We start from the raw sequence: 19755 nt of genomic DNA on the forward strand, positions 1-19755 counted from the left end.
ATGTGGGTGTACCCCTCGCGGTCCTGAGTTCCTTGCTCGTGCTCCCCCTCCTTCTGCTCCTGATTTGGACCTTGAGATTTCTGTCCGGTGCTCCAGTTTGGGTCTCTGTCTCTGTCTCCTTTCATCGCCTGATGAAGGTTAATATTCAGGGGGATGCCTATATGTTTGTCTTTGGATTCACCTTCTTATTTAGCTTCTCTAGGATTGCAAATTATAAGCTCACTAAAAAGCATGGGATAAAACCGGACTTGCTGAACATAGCGGACAATGAGGACTACAGAGAACTCAAGAACAAGGGCAATGGGTTTTTGATCCTACTGCACGTGCTGGCTTTGGGGGGGCCTGGGCGGTTTGGATGCTCAACTTACTAAACCTGGATGGAGGTGGGCGGTCCTTGGACTTCCCACAGGTCAGGGAACCCTGATGGCTCTTCAAGCTGATGAGGGAGAGGGACTTAATCGGGGGAGGGGGCGGGAAATGGGAGGCGGTGGCGGGGAGGAGGCAGAAATCCTCAATAAATAAATAAATTTTAAAAAAAACTTGTTTCTTTGCTTTGTTTTTTTTTTCTTTTGTGTGTGGACAGCACTGCAGGGGTGAGGGGAGGATATGGGGGGCAGAAGGTGAGCCTCCTCCACAGGGAAACAGGAGATCTATTTCTCTTCTCTTAGATGCTGCTGGTTATCACTGGGAAGCCGACATTCCCGGGGCAGAGAGCAGGATGAGGCCAGGGGCACGACCGCCAACAAGCATGAGGCCCTTTCTCAGGTCTCGAGAGAACTGCTGGAAATGATGTGAGTCAAAGCCATTCACTGGGAGAAAAAGAAACCTGGCTGGCTTCCCTGTTCTTCCATTAATCAGTGTATCAGAAGCTGCCAGAAAAAGGGAGGGTAAGTGGGGTAGAACAGGAAGGCAGTTTGCCTAGATCTCCCCTGGAGGGTGTCAGTGGGTGAGCCACTGTCCTCAGGGGCTCTTCTGTCTTTCCCAAGGGTTTGGGAAATCCTCAACAGGATTTTATTTCTTATTACCATGTATGTTTGCTCAAAGGGAGAAATGACAAAGTTGGGTGTCACTAAAGGTAGAGTGGGTAAAAGAGGATGACACGCCCGATCTGTGTGCCCTGTTCAAATACACCTCATACACAAACGGTAAAGCTACCTGACCTGGAGACATTCCATCTCTGCACGTGTGTGTAGCTCGTCCTATTTCAAAATATAACAGTGCCGATGACTGCTTTGCCTTATACAATTGTGTGTTTCTATGGCTACCTTTTAAACACTTTCAAGGAGTATTTTTAGATTAACAGTGGAAAGTCAGTGTGCAATATTCTGCTAAATGGTAGAGGTGGTCTTAGGGGGTGTTTGCTGTGTACCATGGACGTCTTCATTACTGAATTACTTTTCTTCTCTGAATTCAAACTCCACCCACAAGAATCAGGCCTTAGTGGTGCTTCATGACATGTGAAACCTCTGGTGTATGCATGGCTGTTCCTCTTCTAGTTTTTCTTTCCTCCCCAGTCCCCACTCTCTCTGGTGGCCACACTTACCTGGGGCATACACTGGTACAAACGTCCCTCGGGACGCATGTGGGGAATACCTGCCAGAGGTGTTTTGAGAAGCAGAATAAGCTACCCTCCGATTATAAGCACAAGCGCAGGTGTATGTGTGTGTCTGTCTATTTAATCTGTCTGTCTGTCTGGCTGGCTGGCTGGATGACTGAGTACTTGATTCTACCACTTACTCATTGGCAGCTAGCACCTGATCACTTCCATTTTAGCAGTTAGGATTTAGGATCTCCCAAATAGCAAACCAGAGCAGAAGTCTGGAAAGGCCTGGCAATGGAGGTATAAGTACACGGTACCAGAGTGACTGCACACATGACCACACAAGCCGCTTTCTAACAACTCAGGTCTGTTTCATATGATGAACACCTAGATGGTCCTAGAATAAACAACTGTGGACTTCGGAGACTCTATTAAACCCCAGGCAAAGCAGCAGACCTTTGGACCCCTGGTAAGAAATGCAGTGGTCTGGTCATTCTCCATGGGTCTGATCGCACAGTCAGTCCCTGAACCATGACTCATTTATCCTTAAGGGTTTTGCAAAGAACAGCAAGACAGCAGTCAAGGATGGATGCTCCCCTCTGAGCCCCTGAAGTTGAGTCACCAAGTATCATCCTGGTCTCATTTGTCTCCCGGGAGGTATTGAGGCATTGTGCTCCCTGGTGTATGAAGCTCTGTTGTTTGGGGCATGTTAATGAGTTTGCTCTTCCAGTGACCCATCTGTAATACTTGGGATGAGCTAGGTTATGCTATAGTTTAATGAATAAAAGGAAGGAAGGGAGAGTGAGAGAGACAGAGAAACCCCAGGGCTTTGAAACAACAAGAGTTTCACGTGTTGCTCATGCTTACGTCTATCATGGGTCAGCAGGGTCTGAGTTCAGTTCTGCCCTCATGCCGAGAGCCAGCCTGACAAAAGAGCCTCTATTTGGATTGCTGCTTATCACCACAGCAAATGGAAAGAGTGAGGATGAACGCCATTCTGACTTCTAACGCTGTCTCTGGTAGGTAACATGCAGTCATTAGTGTCTCATAATCTTGCCAAAAAGAAAAAAAAAGTCCCAAAACTATACCTTCCATTCAATCCAGGGCAGAAAGCAGGAGACACTTTTGATGACACCAGGGATGACTACAGAGCCTAGTTCCTGATAAAGTGTCATGAGGAGCCTTATTTATACAAAGCCAATCAGCTAGCTGAAAAAATGCAAGAAATCTTCCAGATCCTTGCCCATCCTTTGGGTCTCGTGAATTAGAGGCCAATGCTGAAGCTGTCGCTTCTGAGACCCTGAAAAGAAACTATTGAAAACAACTCGAGGAAGCTAAAAACAACAAGGGCCTTTGGACAGAAGAGAATCAGATGTCTTAGTAAAAATATCGGTTGATTCTAAAGTCCTATAAGGCCATGCTCAAAGACTGAGTCTTCAACAACCAGCAGAAGCCCACAGATGCCAGCAGTGAGGGTCAGGACACGTTACCCCTAATAGGACAACAAGAGGTCAACATACCACCCAAATAGACGACCCTTCCACACTGATAGCCACAAGCAGACTTGACTTTGAGGAAGTACAGACCCTGAAGAGCCTCTGAAAAGCTGCATGCTTATGAAAGAACGTGGATTTTTGTTTCTGTGCTGTAGACCAAGTTTTCTCATATGTGAGGTGAGTGTTCTACCTCTGTGCCGTACTCACCCAGCCCAAAGATGCCCACCCACGGAGAATGTCTTATTAGTAACGGTGTTTTCAGACATCAGTTACGAGGCAACCTTTGTCACTCAAGCTAGTTTGTATCTACCTAAGAGATGTAGTCTCCATGTATTTCCTTCTCTTACCTTTCTGTATTTTCTCCCCTAGAAACCTTACGTCCACTGCATTTTTCTGTACCTTGGGATATTACCGGCCCTTTAGTGGCCTGCCTTGGGAGTCCCATGGTCCCATGCACAGGTATATATATGGTTATAAATTCATATTCAGGTTATTGGAAATGGAAAGGGCATATGAGAGGCAGGAGAGAGGTCCAGAGACACCTGGAATCTTTATAGTTCTCTGTTTTCTTGTTTGCCTAATCTGGATATGGTTTGATCAGTTAGTCACCTGTGAGTCAATAAAGTTTGATTGTTGAATATGGCTTTGGCTCAGCTATTGGTCACAAAGGAGAGTCTCTGATCTGGTTTTAGTGTGTTTGCCTACTAAAAATCGTGATTCAGCATCCCGTTCCTTCACTCGGCATTCTAATTTCTAAAAAACAGTAGCTGAAATATAGTTTTTAGACTCACAAAACCCATACCTTTGTAATGTAAGATGGCCTTTGTCATGTTCTTCCTTAGTCTCTAGATTTTTTCCAAGTGGTGTTTAGTATGTTATAAACTAACATAAAATGTGTAGATTAATCTGTAGAAAAGCAAAACTGCTGTCTGGATAGAATGCACAGGAATAAAGTGGAGGTGCCTGAGGATCTTCAGTGGTCTGGAGAAGACAAAGGGGACATATACCCTGGGTGATGAAGACCCTTCTAGCCCCTCTCTGCACTTGCCTTCCTGTTATTATCTCATGCTATCTCCATCCCCCCAACAAAACTCCTTTGCACCCTGCAGGCTCCTCAAGGATAGCTGTTTAAGGTCACAGAAGCTCCATCTTCTCAAGACTGACGTCCCTGGAATGAACCTGACTCCATCTTGCCAGATTCACAGCCCATGTATTTCAGGCTGAGCTAGCATCTTTCTTTTGTCCCCTGCCATTCCAGGCCTGCCCATTTGCCATCATAGCTGAGGCAGTATAAGTGAATCCAGGCAGGGTCAGACCCTATTGAGAAGTATTGGCTATACCAAGATAGTAAGTCTAAAAAATATAGTCTCTAAAACTGTTGGTCAAAAAGAACACCTAGTAAAGAACAGCAGAGAATCGTTTGCTTTCTGGATGGTGATTGTATCTGAAAACGAAAAGTGTGATGTAGTTTCCTAACACATTTGATATCCACTTTTAAAATAGGAACTTTCCACAGGACCCATCTAGGATGTCTCAATTCAGAAGTTAATAAAAATAATACAGTAGATACCATTCTACAGAGAAGTTAATAAAAATAATATGGTAGATACCGTTCTACAGAGTATTCCTTCCATTCAAAAAGACTCTCTTCATCTGCAGTATAAATGATTCAAAAATTATAGTGTCAGTGACTAAGTCTGGATCTGATAGGACACATCTGCATTCCTAGTACTCTGGAGGCAAACACAGAAAAATGGGGACTTCAAAAATTCCAGGCCAGCCAGGGCTACGAAAAGAACTGCAGTCTCAGGATGAACAATTCTTAATATTTGTACTTCAAAGTCCTCTGGAGGTCTTTTGGTATCAAGCCTACACTTCTGTGATGGGCTAACATAAAAAGAAGCTGCCTTTCTGCCAGCTTCCTGCACAGAGAAGGTACCTGTCTTCACCTGAAACAACCAAGAGATGTGAAGTGGTCATTGCTAAGTGGAGGCATCTGGACAGGTGTTTCGGTGGTCTCGCTACCACAGCAAAGTGAAATATTTAACCATTTTCAAACACTAAGCTCATCTTATAATTAACTACTAAAAATTCAGCCAGAAAAGCTCATCACGCTGTCTAAAACATATGCCACTTGGATAAGAGAATGTATTAGAAGGTTCACAGATGTACACATCTTTCCATTTCAAAACAAAGGAAATTGAATATAAACACAGACGCAGATGCAATGGCTGTGGCTATCAGCTAGTCCTGCTTCTTTAGGTTAGAAAATAGAGCATCTGTTGAGGAATTTGGGTATTGAGTTAAATGTTTCACATTAGAGAAGGGTCTAATAATATATATTTAATGTGAGTGAGTTGTTGCTAAGTAAAACCACTTAGTTAAAAATGTTTCATTAAAATTAATGCATTTTGGGGGACTGGAGAGATGGCTCGGTGGTTAAGAGAATTGAATGAACTTCCAGAGGACCTAGGTTCAATTCCCAGCACCCACACAATATATCATAATCATCTGTAACTCCAGTTTCTGGGAATCCAATGTTCTCTTCTGGCTTCTGTAGGTACAAGGTATACACATGGTACATGGATATACATGTTGGTAAAACAACCAAACATGCAAAATAATCCATGGGTGTGGGTTGGGGAGAGGTGGGGGAAGTGGGAGGAGAGGAGAGAGGGGAACTTGGATTGGTATATATAAAATTAATAAACAAATAAATAATAAATAAAATTTTAAAAAGGTTACACATATGAAAACCTGTATCATAGAGTCATATCTGTATATTGTTACCATTACAGTCTTGAGTTTTATTAGCACTGGCATTACTGTATTAATAATGGTTGTGTTGCTTGGTGGGCTGAAAATATAAGGGAATAAATACTGAAGCCACTCAGAGCTGACATAGGGTAGAAGAGACCAAGTCCTTGAGAAAACCAGGTGCCATTGCCCACATCCCAGAGCAGCTTGCGGAGACGAGGGGCCAAGTGGTCCTTCAAAGTCTCTTTAAAGTGCCCCTTTCTAGGTTGACCCGTTAGTCCAGAGGGCACGGCACTTTGGAGCATTATCTGGTGAGATGCCCTCCTCAAGGAGCCGTGTGTCAGGAAATATCATCAGGCAGTTTCTAAACTAGTCCACAATCTCTCTTCTCTTGACCTCTGAGGCCTAACCAGTCCACATCAATGAACAATGTTAAGAAGACTGCAAGATACTGAACGGACACAGCAATGCCTTCAGCGGTTTCCAGTACATGCTGTTGACTTAATGACCTCTGGTATCAAGAACACATGGGGAAGGGGTAGCAGTGGTTTGTCTTGGCTTGGTCTCAGGTAGCTTCCCGAAGGAGGCTTTACATTTTGAGAAAATTTGGGATATGGGGAATCTGGTCATAAAGATGATTCACCCTGGAGGTAGAGGTAGGAGGCAGAGTAAAAGGCCAAGATGGAGGAGGAAAAAGGTGGGGCTGAAGTAAATGAGGTGGTCAGACTACTTGAACTTAGCAGACATGGGAACCCAATCTTTACTCATAACCCTTCAAAAGAGAACAATAGAGGAAAGAGTTGAGAGTTAGCAGCCATGCAAGCAGTCAAAGAAACCACAGAAATGGGCCATCTTGATTGCTGCCCTAGCAACTGGAACAAAGCAATGTTTCGTTACACCCTTAATTATCTTCAATTATTTTAGATTTTTAAAAATTTTTAATTTGTGTGGTGTATGTATGTATTTGTGAATGTGTGTACAGGTGACTACAGAGGCCAGAATATGTCTCAGCACCCTGACTGGGGTTCTAGAAATCAATTTGGGTCCTCTGGGGGATCAGAAAGCATTCTTAACAACTGAGCCGTCTCTCTAATTATCCTAAATTTATTTATTCTAAATGCACTACAATTCCAATGAATTTTTTTTATAGCAACTGGTGTTCATAATGGGGAGGAGAAAAAGTAGAAAGAAGCTTGAAATCTAGTCAAAGTCAAGTCTAGAAATGAAGTGCTGGAGAAAGCTCATTGTATGTATGTTTTTGGAGATGCAGGCAAGAGATGCTAAGAGCATCCTTGAGCAGAGGAAGGCCCTGGTGGACTTTCAGGGATCTTGAGTATGCTGCTGGGATAGTGGGCATTGTAATCCCATTTGGGGTTTCTTTTAGTATTTAAATAACTGTTGCTCAATGGGGCTTATATTGCACTTGAAGCGTGTTTGGGACTCTATCTTGTAATTAGCAGGATAATGTACTTAAGTCTCTTGGCCTTTCTACACCACACTTTCAATCTCCATAAATTAGTCAAAGAGTAAGGCCAACTTGATAGAATTTTTGCCAAGTGGATGCTAAAATACTAAAGGGTTAGCAGATGTGTAGCCATTTTCCTAAACTCCTGGGCAAGTCCTCCCACTGAAGACAGGGTCTACTTCTCCATGCCCTTGATGTCAGACTTGCCCATGCAATGTGTTTGACTGGTACGTTGTGGGTAGAACTCCAACACATACCTTCATATGGGATAAATTACAGAAACTTCAGCTTCTGCCACAGGAAGAATGTGTCCCTGTGGCTGCTGTTTCTTTGGTCTTGGTTTCAGAACCTACATCGAACCAAATCTAAATGATACTGAGTGCCTTCTGTGTCGCTGACTGCAGGGCTTGTTTGTTATGAGGCAATGGCAAACCGACAGTATGGAGTGTTAGGATGCAACTCAAAAGTCTACATTCTCAGGATCTGCCCAATTGTGGAACTTGTAAATCTTTACATTATCATTATTCTAAAGCCAAGATGCTTTGAAAAGAACCTGCTAAAGTTTACCTCAAATGGCACACTTACAGATAATTTGTTTTAGGTAAATTACCCCATTTTTGAAAAGGTCTCCATGTTTCCTCTCTTGAACATTTACTGAGAGATTATCATGCCTCTTAATGTCACCTTCTTCAACCTAAGTCTCTTCTAAAGAGATTTCCCTTCTGTCCTCTCTCCTGGGTTTCCCCGTCCCCTTCCATACAAGCCTGGCTTCCTCCACAAGCTCCTGAGACTCTTCCAGCTAACATACTCTCATTGTCTGTGTGATATTGAACTTGCCATCTCCCTGTACAGGTAGATCTAACTTCAAACCAATGAGTTTCTTTCCACTGCCAGAACAAATTTGCAGTTCTTCAAGGTAAGAGCCGTCTGCAGTGATCTTTATTTTCCACCATACTAATAAAGTGCAAAAGATTGTGAGTCAGAGTTTTCACATCCAGCCAACCCATAACATGCTATCAACCTCCAGGGTTAAAAAAAAAAGCACCCTGAAAAAAATCGAGTCTTTCAATTACAAGGGAAATTGATCCTGGTTCCTTGGGGCAATAGACAGAAAAATATAACTCAAAATAGTGAGCATCATACTCTTTTTGGTAGGGTAAAGTCTGTGATTATCACAGACACACTTCCATTATTAGTCACTTCCTAAAAGTAACTCTATCCTGCTCTCATTACTATTTTGCCCTGAAAAATGCAGAATCACATAGTCACGTTCCAGTGGCAGTGCCAGTCAATTCAGAAATCCCCTGCCTCTGACCATAGCTTAGAATCTCTGAAGACAGTTGGTTGGAGAGATGCACAGGGGACTCTCGTTCACAAGTAGCTTCATCTCTCTGTATTTCTTCGATCAGATGGAGAACTATGAAAAATGGCACTAGGCTAGCACCTGATTTTGTTAGCCATTAATTTTGACATTGCTTAGGAATAGCAAGTACTTTAATACCAGCACTGGGAGTGGAGGGGCAGTGACAGCTCTGTGAGTTCAAGTCCAGCCTGGTCTACATAGCAAGTTCTAGGCAGGCTAGATCTACACAGTGAGACCTTATCTAGATCAAGCAAACAAATGCTAACCCAGAAAGGCATTTTCTCCTAGTTCAATATTGCAATTAGTCTGGATGCTTCAAATCTACTATTTATGTTTAGATTAAATTCACATGAGCAACTTTTAAACAAGATTGAACATTTAAGCAATATTTTTTTTAAAAAAAGACTTTTTATTGATTCTTTATTGATTTCATACCATGCTTCCCGATCCCACTCAACTCCATGTCTTCTTACTTTTGTCCTCTGTCTTGCAACCTCCCTCTAAAACAAAATTTAAAAGTAAAACAAACCCAAACAAGCAAATAAAAATATCTCATCATGGAACTTGTCGTGTGGCCCTTGAGTCACATAGTACACCCTTTAGCCCATACATCTTTACTTGTATTTATTGCAATGAGTCACTGGTCTGGCTCAAGGCCTCTGGCTTCTGCTACACCCCAGATACTGGACCCTCACTGGGACTCTTCTTGTCCCGTTGTTGCCTTGTATCATGGAAATCCTATAATTTTGAATCCACAGGTCTGGCCCCTACACATGTCAAGCAGCTCAAAGATGAGGTGGGTACTGGGATGAGCTACTTTGGAGTCCTGGTTCTAGGCCTGGGTGGCACCTGCCTTGGTCAGCCTGCCTGCATCCCCTCATGGTCACCACCCAGGCAAGCTCTCCAGCACTGCCCTGGTGAGCTCACCCAATGGAGCAGACAGCAGGGAGTGGGGCCAATTCTCCTGCTCTCATGCCCTCGGGTCCACTTCACCCGTGCTCATGCCACCAGGGCCAGCTCTACTGTTTTGCCCAGGTGAGGTACAGCACCCACTCTCTGGATTAACGCACTTGGTGAGGGACAAAGTCAGCTCTTCCATTCTCATGCCCCAGGTTGGCTTTCTTACCTGTTGCAGATGGCAAGGGGTAGTAGGAAGAGGGCCTATTTCCCTTACTCTTGCCATCCCATGACATACTAGGGAGGGGGCAGGACAGTAGGAGTACTCTCCACAGGCCCAACTCACCTTTGGGTGTTGTCTCCCCCAACCTCCCGCCAACATGGCCAGCTCTAGTGTGCTACCATCTGAGAGTGCGCCATCTGTGCCCGCTCTCCCGTGGGCTGCAGCTGGTGAGAGGCAGGGCCAGTTTTGCCACTCCTGTGGCGCTGGGGACAGCTCTCTCACCTGCTGCAGGTGACAAGTAGCAAGAGGAGGGAAGGCTTTATTTTTCCCCACCCATGCCACCACATGGCAGATGAAGGAAGGGTGGCGTCAGTCCTCCGAAGCAATATTTCTTAATAATTCCATGCTTGGGCAAGCCCAACAGAAATGACTATATAGAGAAGACTTACATAAAAATTCTCTTTGAGATCCCAGATGATTCAGTCACCAACAACAGGAAAATTAATAAACCACGTGGCAGGAGGGCATGCTGGGAAGTTCAGCGCGTGGGGGGCTGAGACACGATTATAAGTTCAAGGACTACCTAGGCCACATAGTGAGTTTAAGGCCAACCTAGACTAGATGATAAGACTCCATGTCTATCTGTCTGTCTCCATCTATCCATCTCTCTCATTCTCTCTCTCTCTCTCTCTCTCCAAACAAACTTATAAAGCATGGTAAATTCATATAGTAGAATATTACATAACTATAGAAAGAATGTCTTGTAATAATAATTTTGAATGAAAGAAGCCAAACTCGAAGGAGCAAATCTTCATAGAGTACTATATATGAAACTTAGGACTAGGCAAAATGTATGATGGGCATAGAAGTTAGAATGGTACGTCCTGAGGGTTGGGTTGATTTGGGCTGATACTGACCGGAAAGGGGAAGAATAGAGCTTTTTGGATTTTAGGAATTTTCCCACCTCCGTTGGACAGCCGCTCCAAGGGTACACGTGCTAGCAAGACTGCAGTTGGTGTACATTATATGTTATGCATGCTTTGACCTTTTCAACAGCAGGTGAAAATCTCACATGGAACTGGCAATCAGATATGAATGTTTCCAGTGCCCAGGCCCATAGTTTAATTCATTGTTTAATTCATTAAGCCCTTAAGTCGCAGCATGTAACAACACAAAGCTCCCTAGCTTGCCAACGAAGGGTTAAGCTTCCTCCTGAAGCGCGGTGTCTGGTGAAGGTTTCAGTTTCTTAGAGGGCTCATCAAGGAGCTCTCAGGGACACCTATCAACGGGGCCAAGGCATTTTGATGCCCTGACTGGCTAACTATCCATCAGTGGCTACGTTCTATGCCAGCCTGTCTACAGATTGACAAGATAGTGTTAATGCCACAGCGAGGGAAATAGCAACAAAGGCAGGTGCTGAGACACCGCAACAATGAGGGCCTATTCTCTCCCTTGCACCTGAGAACACCGGTGAACTTTCTCATTGTTCAGCAGCAGAAACTTGGCGGTTTCTCTCAGCCTTAGCTCTTTGTCACATGACCGCATTATTTCCTTACAAGGTGACCCTTCCCCCGCAGCCCTTGCCAAGGGAGTCCTTCAAGCCTGTAAATCAGGTCATCCAGATTGACCAACCAGAAGTCATCCTTCCCTCCCTGGCCCCTCATTCTCAGCTCTTTGTTCTCATTGTTAATTTTTTTAAGTTATTCTTTTAAGTTTTGGTTTTGTTTCTTTTTCTTTCTTTTCTTTTTCTTTTTTCTTTTTTTTTTTTTTAATGAAAGGGAAGGAATGAATGAGCTAAGTCCGGGCCCAAGCCGGACAAAAGATTATTTGTGAAAAGCCAAAGGTTAGCAGGACAAATAGCCCTGGAGGTTAGGGGAAAGCCTGTCTGATTCAGAAAATCAACAGGGAGAAGCTCCGCACAAGCAAATCCCTTGCTCTGCAGGGAGAACCATGTGGGAGGTGTGGAAATAACTACGACCAGGAGGCTGTGTTAACTTCTGTCCTGTCCAGCCAGCAGGTGCAAAGACCGCGCTGGTGGCCGAGCAACGTGCTGGAGACAAAAGCAGCTGTCATGGGCACTGAGTTTTGGTTCTGGAGACCGAATCTCCTTAGGTGCTCTATGAAACTGTCAGAGTTTCCTCTGTCGTTACCAACTTGCTTCTCATGCTGCTCTTTCATCCAAATGGAAAAGGAAGTCGAGGTGTCACCCAGCCATTTCTCCAGGTATGACACACATCACAGAGTTGCACATGAACTGGGTGTAACACACGTCACATAGCTACATGTGAAGTGAGCATGACACACGTCACAGAGTGACACTTGAACTGGTTTTTCAGAAGGGGATCTGAGGCCTCAGAATACTGTCACCCAGTTTTCTGGGAGGTCTTGGGGAAATGCTCACAGCTCAGACAAGGGATTGCTGCTTGAAGCTCGGTTTACTTTAATGCCACCTCCTCCTCATGTCTTCTGGATGATAGGCAAGCACTGCTATTTTTATTTTCTTTTGTAACTATTGTGTTTCAGATTGTGGGAAGAATTTTGCTGATAGAAAAACATATACCACATGAGATGAGAATATGACCATTCTCTACTCAGGCTGGGAGAGGGCTCTGCAACAGACTTGATACAGAAGGAAAGACAGGCTCTCCCAGTGAGAGCGGTGCATTGTCCTAACAAAGGCAGAAGGAGATGCTCCATACTCACTGATGTCATGTGGCATTAGCTTTTGGTCCCCTGCAAAGTCATTGTTCAAACCTTGGTGTGTATCACGATAGCTGAGCATGCACACTCGACACTGAGACCTAGAATTTTGACTCAGTAGGCTTGGCATGGGCTCTGTGAAACCTTCCAGGTAACTCAGTTGAAATATACCGAGATGCTTCCAACTGCGCCAAACTGCTCTCTCAGTCCCATTGTGCTGAGTTTCACCGCTGACAAAATAAGATGGAAACTTGAAAGATCAGAGACCTGTGAGCCTTGCTCCACTGTCCCTGGCATTAAGCTGAAGGAATCATCTCACCTCCTGTCAAATCAAGGTTCAAAGGTCACTGTTCCTGTCTTCTGACGAAGTCAAGGCCATTCATGCCTTAGAAACTCTCAGACTGAGTATATGCAAGAAGTGAATTCATTTTGGAATTATTTGGTAAAACCGAGGACCTATTTGCCCACAATAATTCCACCAGGGCCTGATTTACATCCCTCAAGTACCCATGCATTTAACAGCAAAGCAAATGTGAAGGGGTACCACTATTGCATTTAGAACACCTCATCTTCCCAAAGTTCACCTTTGAACTCCACGCACACACACAAAAGCACAACGTAGGTGTTCTCAGGCTAAGAATGAGCCACTATGTTCAAATCAGCAGGCACCCCACTGGGCTATAACTTGCTGTATGAAGTAGAACGTATCCCTCGGGCTCTCCCACTTACCCTGTGAAAGTTACTCCAATAGCCTTCCCCAGTGAAAGGACTTCAGAAACAGGAGTGGTGCTGGGGGAGGAAGAGTGAAGCGCTGATTTGCTGACCTGCAGGGCACAAAAGCCCACTGACAGATGGGGTGGAAAAAAAATAAAAGTGCCGAGAGGATTAAACACAAAAGGATTTTTCTAAGCAGTGAAGGCAATAATGAGCCCCTCTGGAAAGGGCCTATGTGTATTAATAAGTGCCATTTGATCCATGCAAGATTACAAACACACCAAGTGTGGGGGGGGGAGGTAAACAAAATGCCTAGCACACATTTGGGTCAGTGGAGGAGATGATGGCCCTACTATCAGCCAAGCTGGAAACTCACCTTGGGCCTCTAGAGGTTGGATTGTGAAAAGCCCCAAAGAGTTAAGCTGATTTCAACATGCACCCTTATCCCTGGGATCTGGAAGGCAATTATTGTCATCTTTCATGAGTAGACTATCCCACAAACATTACTCGCTTTTATTTTGCCTGAGAGCTGGGCCAACTTCTGGGGCAAAAATAGCCTGTTTGTTAGTTTCCCCTACTGCCTATTGTGGAAGAGGTGGCATGAGGAGGCAGCGTTGGGTGGCTTTGAATCACTTTGAAATTGTGACATTGGTTTGTCAGAGAGAGAAGGAGAGGAGACGTCAAACACCAGGGGACCAACAAAGGAGAGCAAGTAGCTGAGGAGGATGGAAGTACCCCTTTACAGAAAGCTATTTCCAGGATCCCCTGAAATCAGCTACACATTGAAGCTATGCCAACACTTCAGAGATCATTTGATTCGCCCTCTCTGTCCTATTCTCCCGGGCCTCACTCTCCCTTCTTTTCTTCTGCATTGAAACTGAATGATGGAACATTCATCAACCATTGCAAATCCGCACCATGACTCTGAGGAAAAGCACAATGGCCATTGAAAGACACCCAGGGAGCACTTGGCCTCTTATGAGCACACCGTGTGCCTCACTGATGACTTACTCAACGGCCTCTGAATCACTCCCATAAAGAAAAAGCAAACATACCTTTCTCCTTTTAAACTCAGACTGCCAGGCCTGAAATGCATGTGAGCGGCTGCTGAAGCTACTAACAGGCAGCCAGGCTTCGTGAGACCCGCAGTGGACACAGAGGCATAGAGCTCAGCACCACAGTCCTCTCCTTCCCTCTCCTCATTTTGTTTCATGTTTGTTTTGGGAAGCCGGGTTTTGTTATGAAGCTCTGGCTTAGAACTCACTGAGAAGACGAAGCTGGGCTCGAACTTATCATCATCTTCCTGTTCTTCCGTTCCAAGTGCTGGGATTCATTGGTGTGCACCTCCCCTATCGGCAACCAAGGAAAACTAGACAATCCCTTTCTTGTTCCTCCCTCCCTCATTCCTTTTCTTTCTTCCTGCGTGTGTGTATGTATGTATGATGTATGTATTATGTATGTATGTATGTATGATGTATGTATGTATGATGTATGTGTGTATGATGTATGTATGTATTATGTATGTATGATGTATGTATGTATGTAGTATGTAGTATGTATGTATGTATTATGTGTTATGTATGTATGTATGGTCCTTAGGAATTTAATCTAAACCCCATTTGCTTAGCAAGTACTTTTACCTTTGAGCAGCTCTGCCCTGCACCCCCTCTTCTAGCCTAGATACGAAAGAGCTTCAGTGCTTCTTCCTGGAATGTGCCTGTGGGGATCCTTGAAGACTCAATAGGTCACAGGCAGGGAAAGAGGCTGAAGTAATGATGTATCCTCGATGAGAAAACACTGCGCAGAGTGAAAAAGAACCAAGTAAAGCCGTGCCAATGTAATTATCACTGGGGTGCAGGATGAATGCCCTCCATTGAGAGACTGACATTTGATAGATCCTATCTCACTCAGATAATGGTGCCAGCTTCCTTTGACATAGTTAAGTGTAAAAACATTTCCCTCCTGCTTAAAGCTTTGGTTGTATGTGTGTGCATTTATATGTCTAAGGCAGGAACATCCATGAAGATAGGGAATCCATCTTGGTTATATGCAGTAAAGGGTGGATTTGTTTGAACCATAGGAAACTGTGGACCAAAAAAATACTTGTCAGTCAGGTGGAGAGGCACATGCTTATAATCCCAACCCTTGGGATCAGGAGGGCCCCGAGTCTGAGAACAGGTTATCCAATAAAAAGCTGTCTCAAGAGAGAAAGGACCGGGAATGTGTCTCAATGGTAGAACACTTTCTTAGCGTACTCAAGACCTACGATTATTCTCCAGAAAGGAAAAAAAAAACCACAGGAAAATATTTTTGTTGATAAAAGATGCTATTTAACTGGACACACATCAATGACTTCATGTGACTCAAGATAACGTGTGTGCACCATGACCATTATGAGGTGGTGCTTTACCTCCAAGCTACCTCAAAAAGGCTGCCTTGGATTCTGGAGCTGGGACTCCACACATCACTTCCATGTTGCCATGAGTTATCTGTCTGTAAGGATGGTCAGTAAGGCACACTAGAGAGAGGCTTAAGGTGAGAAGAGAAGGTGTCCTGCCTCTCTGATGGCATGCAGTTTTACTGGGCAATCCCCTGTGAATCCACTCCTTCATCTAGCAGTAAACTGGGAACAGTCCTACTTAGGGTTTCTATTGCTGTGATGAAACACCATGACCAAAAGCAAGTTGGGGAGAAAATGGTTTAGCTGGCTTACACTTTCACATCATAGTCCATCAGTGAGGAAAGTCAGGTCAGAAACTCAAGCAGGGCAGGAACCTGAAAGCAGGAGCCAATTCGGAGGCCATGGAGGGGTGCTGCTTACTGGCCATTGCTCCTAGTGGCTTGCTCAGCCCGCTTTCTTATAGAACCCAGTACCACCAGGGATGGCTCCATCCACAATGGGTTGGATCCTCCCCCATCAGTCACTAAAATGCTCGACAGCTGGATCTTATGGAGGCATTTTCTCAGTTGAGGCTCTTTCCTTTCAGATGATTCTAGTTTGCGTCAAGTTGACATTAAACTAGTCAACACAGGAACCCATCTTTCAGATCTGTCATTTTCAGAGTTTATTTTTGTCCCATGCTTTAAAACTAGTCTCACCAGGTTCCCTTAGATCAAGTTCCGCAGGGTCTCTCTTCTAAGGTTCTCCTGAACCTTAGTTCAGGATGAACTATGTATAAGTGGATGCTTATAGTGGCTTTCTTCTCTAACTAATTCTTATCTTCTAATTTCTGTTTAGCAAGGTCCATATATTAAAACTATGTGTCAAATAACATGAGCAAATTTTGCCTTCCTGGCTGAATCCTTACTGATACATTATGTGTGTATTTAAAATATATCCTTTATGCTTATACTTATTATATATGTGGAGAGGAAACAGAACAGAAAAGGAGAAAATGAAAAAGACAGTGTACACATATTGACAGAGTCAGACAACGTAGACTATTGGAAATGTATTAAATGTATTTCATCAAGCTCAGCCTCCCCCAAGGCCCCTGCAAATGTATCCAAATGGCAAGAAAATATGTGTTGCTTTCATAGAAACATAGTTGAAAATCATTAGGCTGTCACACTGCCAAACCAGAAAGACTTTGATAATAAATAGTGAAAAAATAGCGAATCTATATTTTCTCTGTGAGTTATTTGGGGGGAGGTGGGGAGCTTAATTGTCTCTGTGTTAAAATTAGTAACAGAAAGACTGACCACACCAAAGCTTTCTTGTGTTGTGGACATATGTGGATCTTGGCAACAGCCCTGAGGAGTCGAGAGCAAGCCAATGTGGGCAACCAGATAAACGATGAACCTCCCCACACTATGAAGAAAGGGCAGATAACCCACAGAGTCCATGTCTGGCAAGGGCTGGTGATCATAATGCTGGATGTAACTATACCAGGTCTCAGGGTGAACCCCTCAGAAAGCCACTGGTGTGAAATCTGGGCGGTGTGAAAAACCTGGCTGAAATATTACAACTTGTCAACCATCAAATATGCTCCCCACCTCCCCCCCAAATAACTCACAGAGAAAATATAGATTCGCTATTTTTTCACTCTAAAGGATAGATATAGTAACCATGACAAGACATACTCCCAGGTTGTACTAAGAAGCACACAAAGAAACAGGGGGTCAGTCCAAAAAAAAAATGTCCACGTGATGGATAGAAACTTGAAACTATCTCTCCCCCAAAATAAGCCACCAAAACCAAAACTAGGAAGCAGTAGTGTACGGCTTTAATTCTAGCACTTAGGAGGCATAGGTAGGCAGATCTCTGAGCTTGAGGTCAGCCTGGTCTACAGAGTTCCAAGATAACTAAGGATACACAGAGAGACCCTATCTTGAAAAATAAATAAATAAATAATGATAATAATCCTTCAAAAACTGCACTGGTATACATATGTTACTCAAGTAATTGCACATATAACTAGACTCTGACTGACCCTTTCATCTCAAAATTATGGACTAAATATTCAGGTCCTATACTGTGTAACCAGGTTCATTCCACTACTGTAAAAGAAGTGATGACATGCATTTGCAATCGCTGTCACTTTTGTTGATACTCAAATACATTCCCTCCAAAAAGCTATGGATTTAGTGTGCCATTTTGTGTCACCTCCAAATATAACTGAGAGTGCTAAGATCCCCCTGCTTCCTTGACAGGTGACAGCTAACATCTGTGTTCCACAGAGCTGGTTTCAAACCCTATCTGCAGGGATCGTTCTTATCTGTGTGGCTAAGCTGATGCTGGGCTCCTAGGGTGAATTTGACAACGTGTTACCAGGCTACAATAAATGGAATCAAATGGTGAGACCAGATGGGGGAGAACATGTCACCGTGCATGCTGCCCCAAATATATGAACAGCAGACAATCGCTGGATGTAGGCCTGAGCCTATGATTTTTAAGATTTAGGTTCCCTTCTCTTCAGACATGTTGGCTTCCGATAACCACAGGAACTGGAGTCATGGATCTTTTGACTGCATTGTAGTCTTGAATCCCACAGGAATGCCTTTGGATGAACCTTTGCTTGCTTCTCTGTATCTCCTCTGAGTTTTTATCAAAAAAAAAAAAGAAAAGAAAAAAACAAAAGAAAACAAAAAGGAAAGAAAGAAAGAAAGAAAGAAAGAAAGAAAGGAAGGAAGGAAGGAAGGAAGGAAGGAAGGAAGGAAGGGAGAAAGAGAGAAAAAACACCCATCATACCTATTTCATAGGGAAGGAAGTAAAATCTTTCATAATCCTATTTTATTAAAAAATAATGTCAAAAAAAAGAAAATGAAAGAAATATCTTTCTAGAATGTATAGACATTGTGATACAGATATGGCAGGTAGTCAAACACGTTGTGGGAAGTTCTGCTCCGAAGATGGCATCTGAGAAAAAAAGAAGAAGAGGAAGTAGAGGAGGGGGCGATGGAGGGAAGAAAAGAATAAAAAGTTACTTTTTCATGGAAAAAGGAGGAAAAAATCGGACAGGAAAATGTATGTGTGTATGTTATGCACATTCACAAAAGCATGCAGGATTTATATGGAGGCCAGATGAGGATGCAGTGTGGTTCTTTATCACTCACTATCTTGTTTTTAAGGGAGAGAGGGTCGTTGAACCTGGAGCTCCTGGACTCTGTGTGTCTCCACTCCTTCCCCCACAGGGCTGGGGTAATAGACACGCTGCTGTGCACAGCTTCTGTGTGGGTGACAAGGATCCAAACTCGTGCCCTCAAGCTTGCACGGTAAGCAGTTTACCAGATGAGCCATCTCCCCAAGTCCTGAGCAGAATGTGTTTGTAAAAAGTCGTTCTTCAGATAGAAAATAGCCAAGTGTTAGAAACTCAAGAGCTATTGACATAACGCAGTCTGTTTAGAGACAATGGAAAGAAAGTCACAAGCAAGAGTGTATCATGATACACAAATGACACTAACGTTTGCTGGTTCTTTTGGTTTGCAGTCCTTGCTAGTTCTTTGGTTTGCGGTCCTTGCTAGTTCCGGGTATTTGTGGGTAACATGAATGGAATCAGAAATGTCCATTGAATATATCTTCAAACCTAATCTTTTAATTTTAGTTCTGTCTTCCTGTTGATTTTTAACATGAATCAATGATAAAGGCAATCATCATTCAAGAATAAACTGGTAGGTTCCCAAGCATTTTCTCTGCAAATATTTTAGGCACAGCCACTGAACATTCCATATCGCCTGGCAGTTCTAGCCAGTCAGTGCTTTGGCTTTTATTTTATTTTTTGTTTTGTTTTTGACACAGGGTTTCTTGGTGTAACAGCTATGACTGCCCTAGAACTCACTCTGTATACCAGGCTGGCTTCAAACTCACAGAGATCTGCCTGCCTCTGCCTTCCAAGGACTGGAATTAAGGGTGTGTGCCACCACTGCCTGGCAGCTTTTACTTCTCTAGGTGCTCAATAGTATTTTAATCTGTGCTGCTGAGATCGGGATCCTACCCTCCGCTCTGTCCTAAGAACAGGAACTCATCTTGAAACATCATCTCCCTAGACGGTTCCTCATGTTCTGATGGTTCTAGTTCTTGGTTATGAGGACAGGGTTTCTTCTAGATCCACTGATGATCACGAATCTAGCCCAGACGTCCTTCCCACCCTCAGATTCTCT

Source organism: Microtus ochrogaster, unplaced genomic scaffold (assembly GCF_000317375.1).
Source record: "Microtus ochrogaster isolate Prairie Vole_2 unplaced genomic scaffold, MicOch1.0 UNK3, whole genome shotgun sequence".
NCBI lineage: Eukaryota > Metazoa > Chordata > Mammalia > Rodentia > Cricetidae > Microtus > Microtus ochrogaster.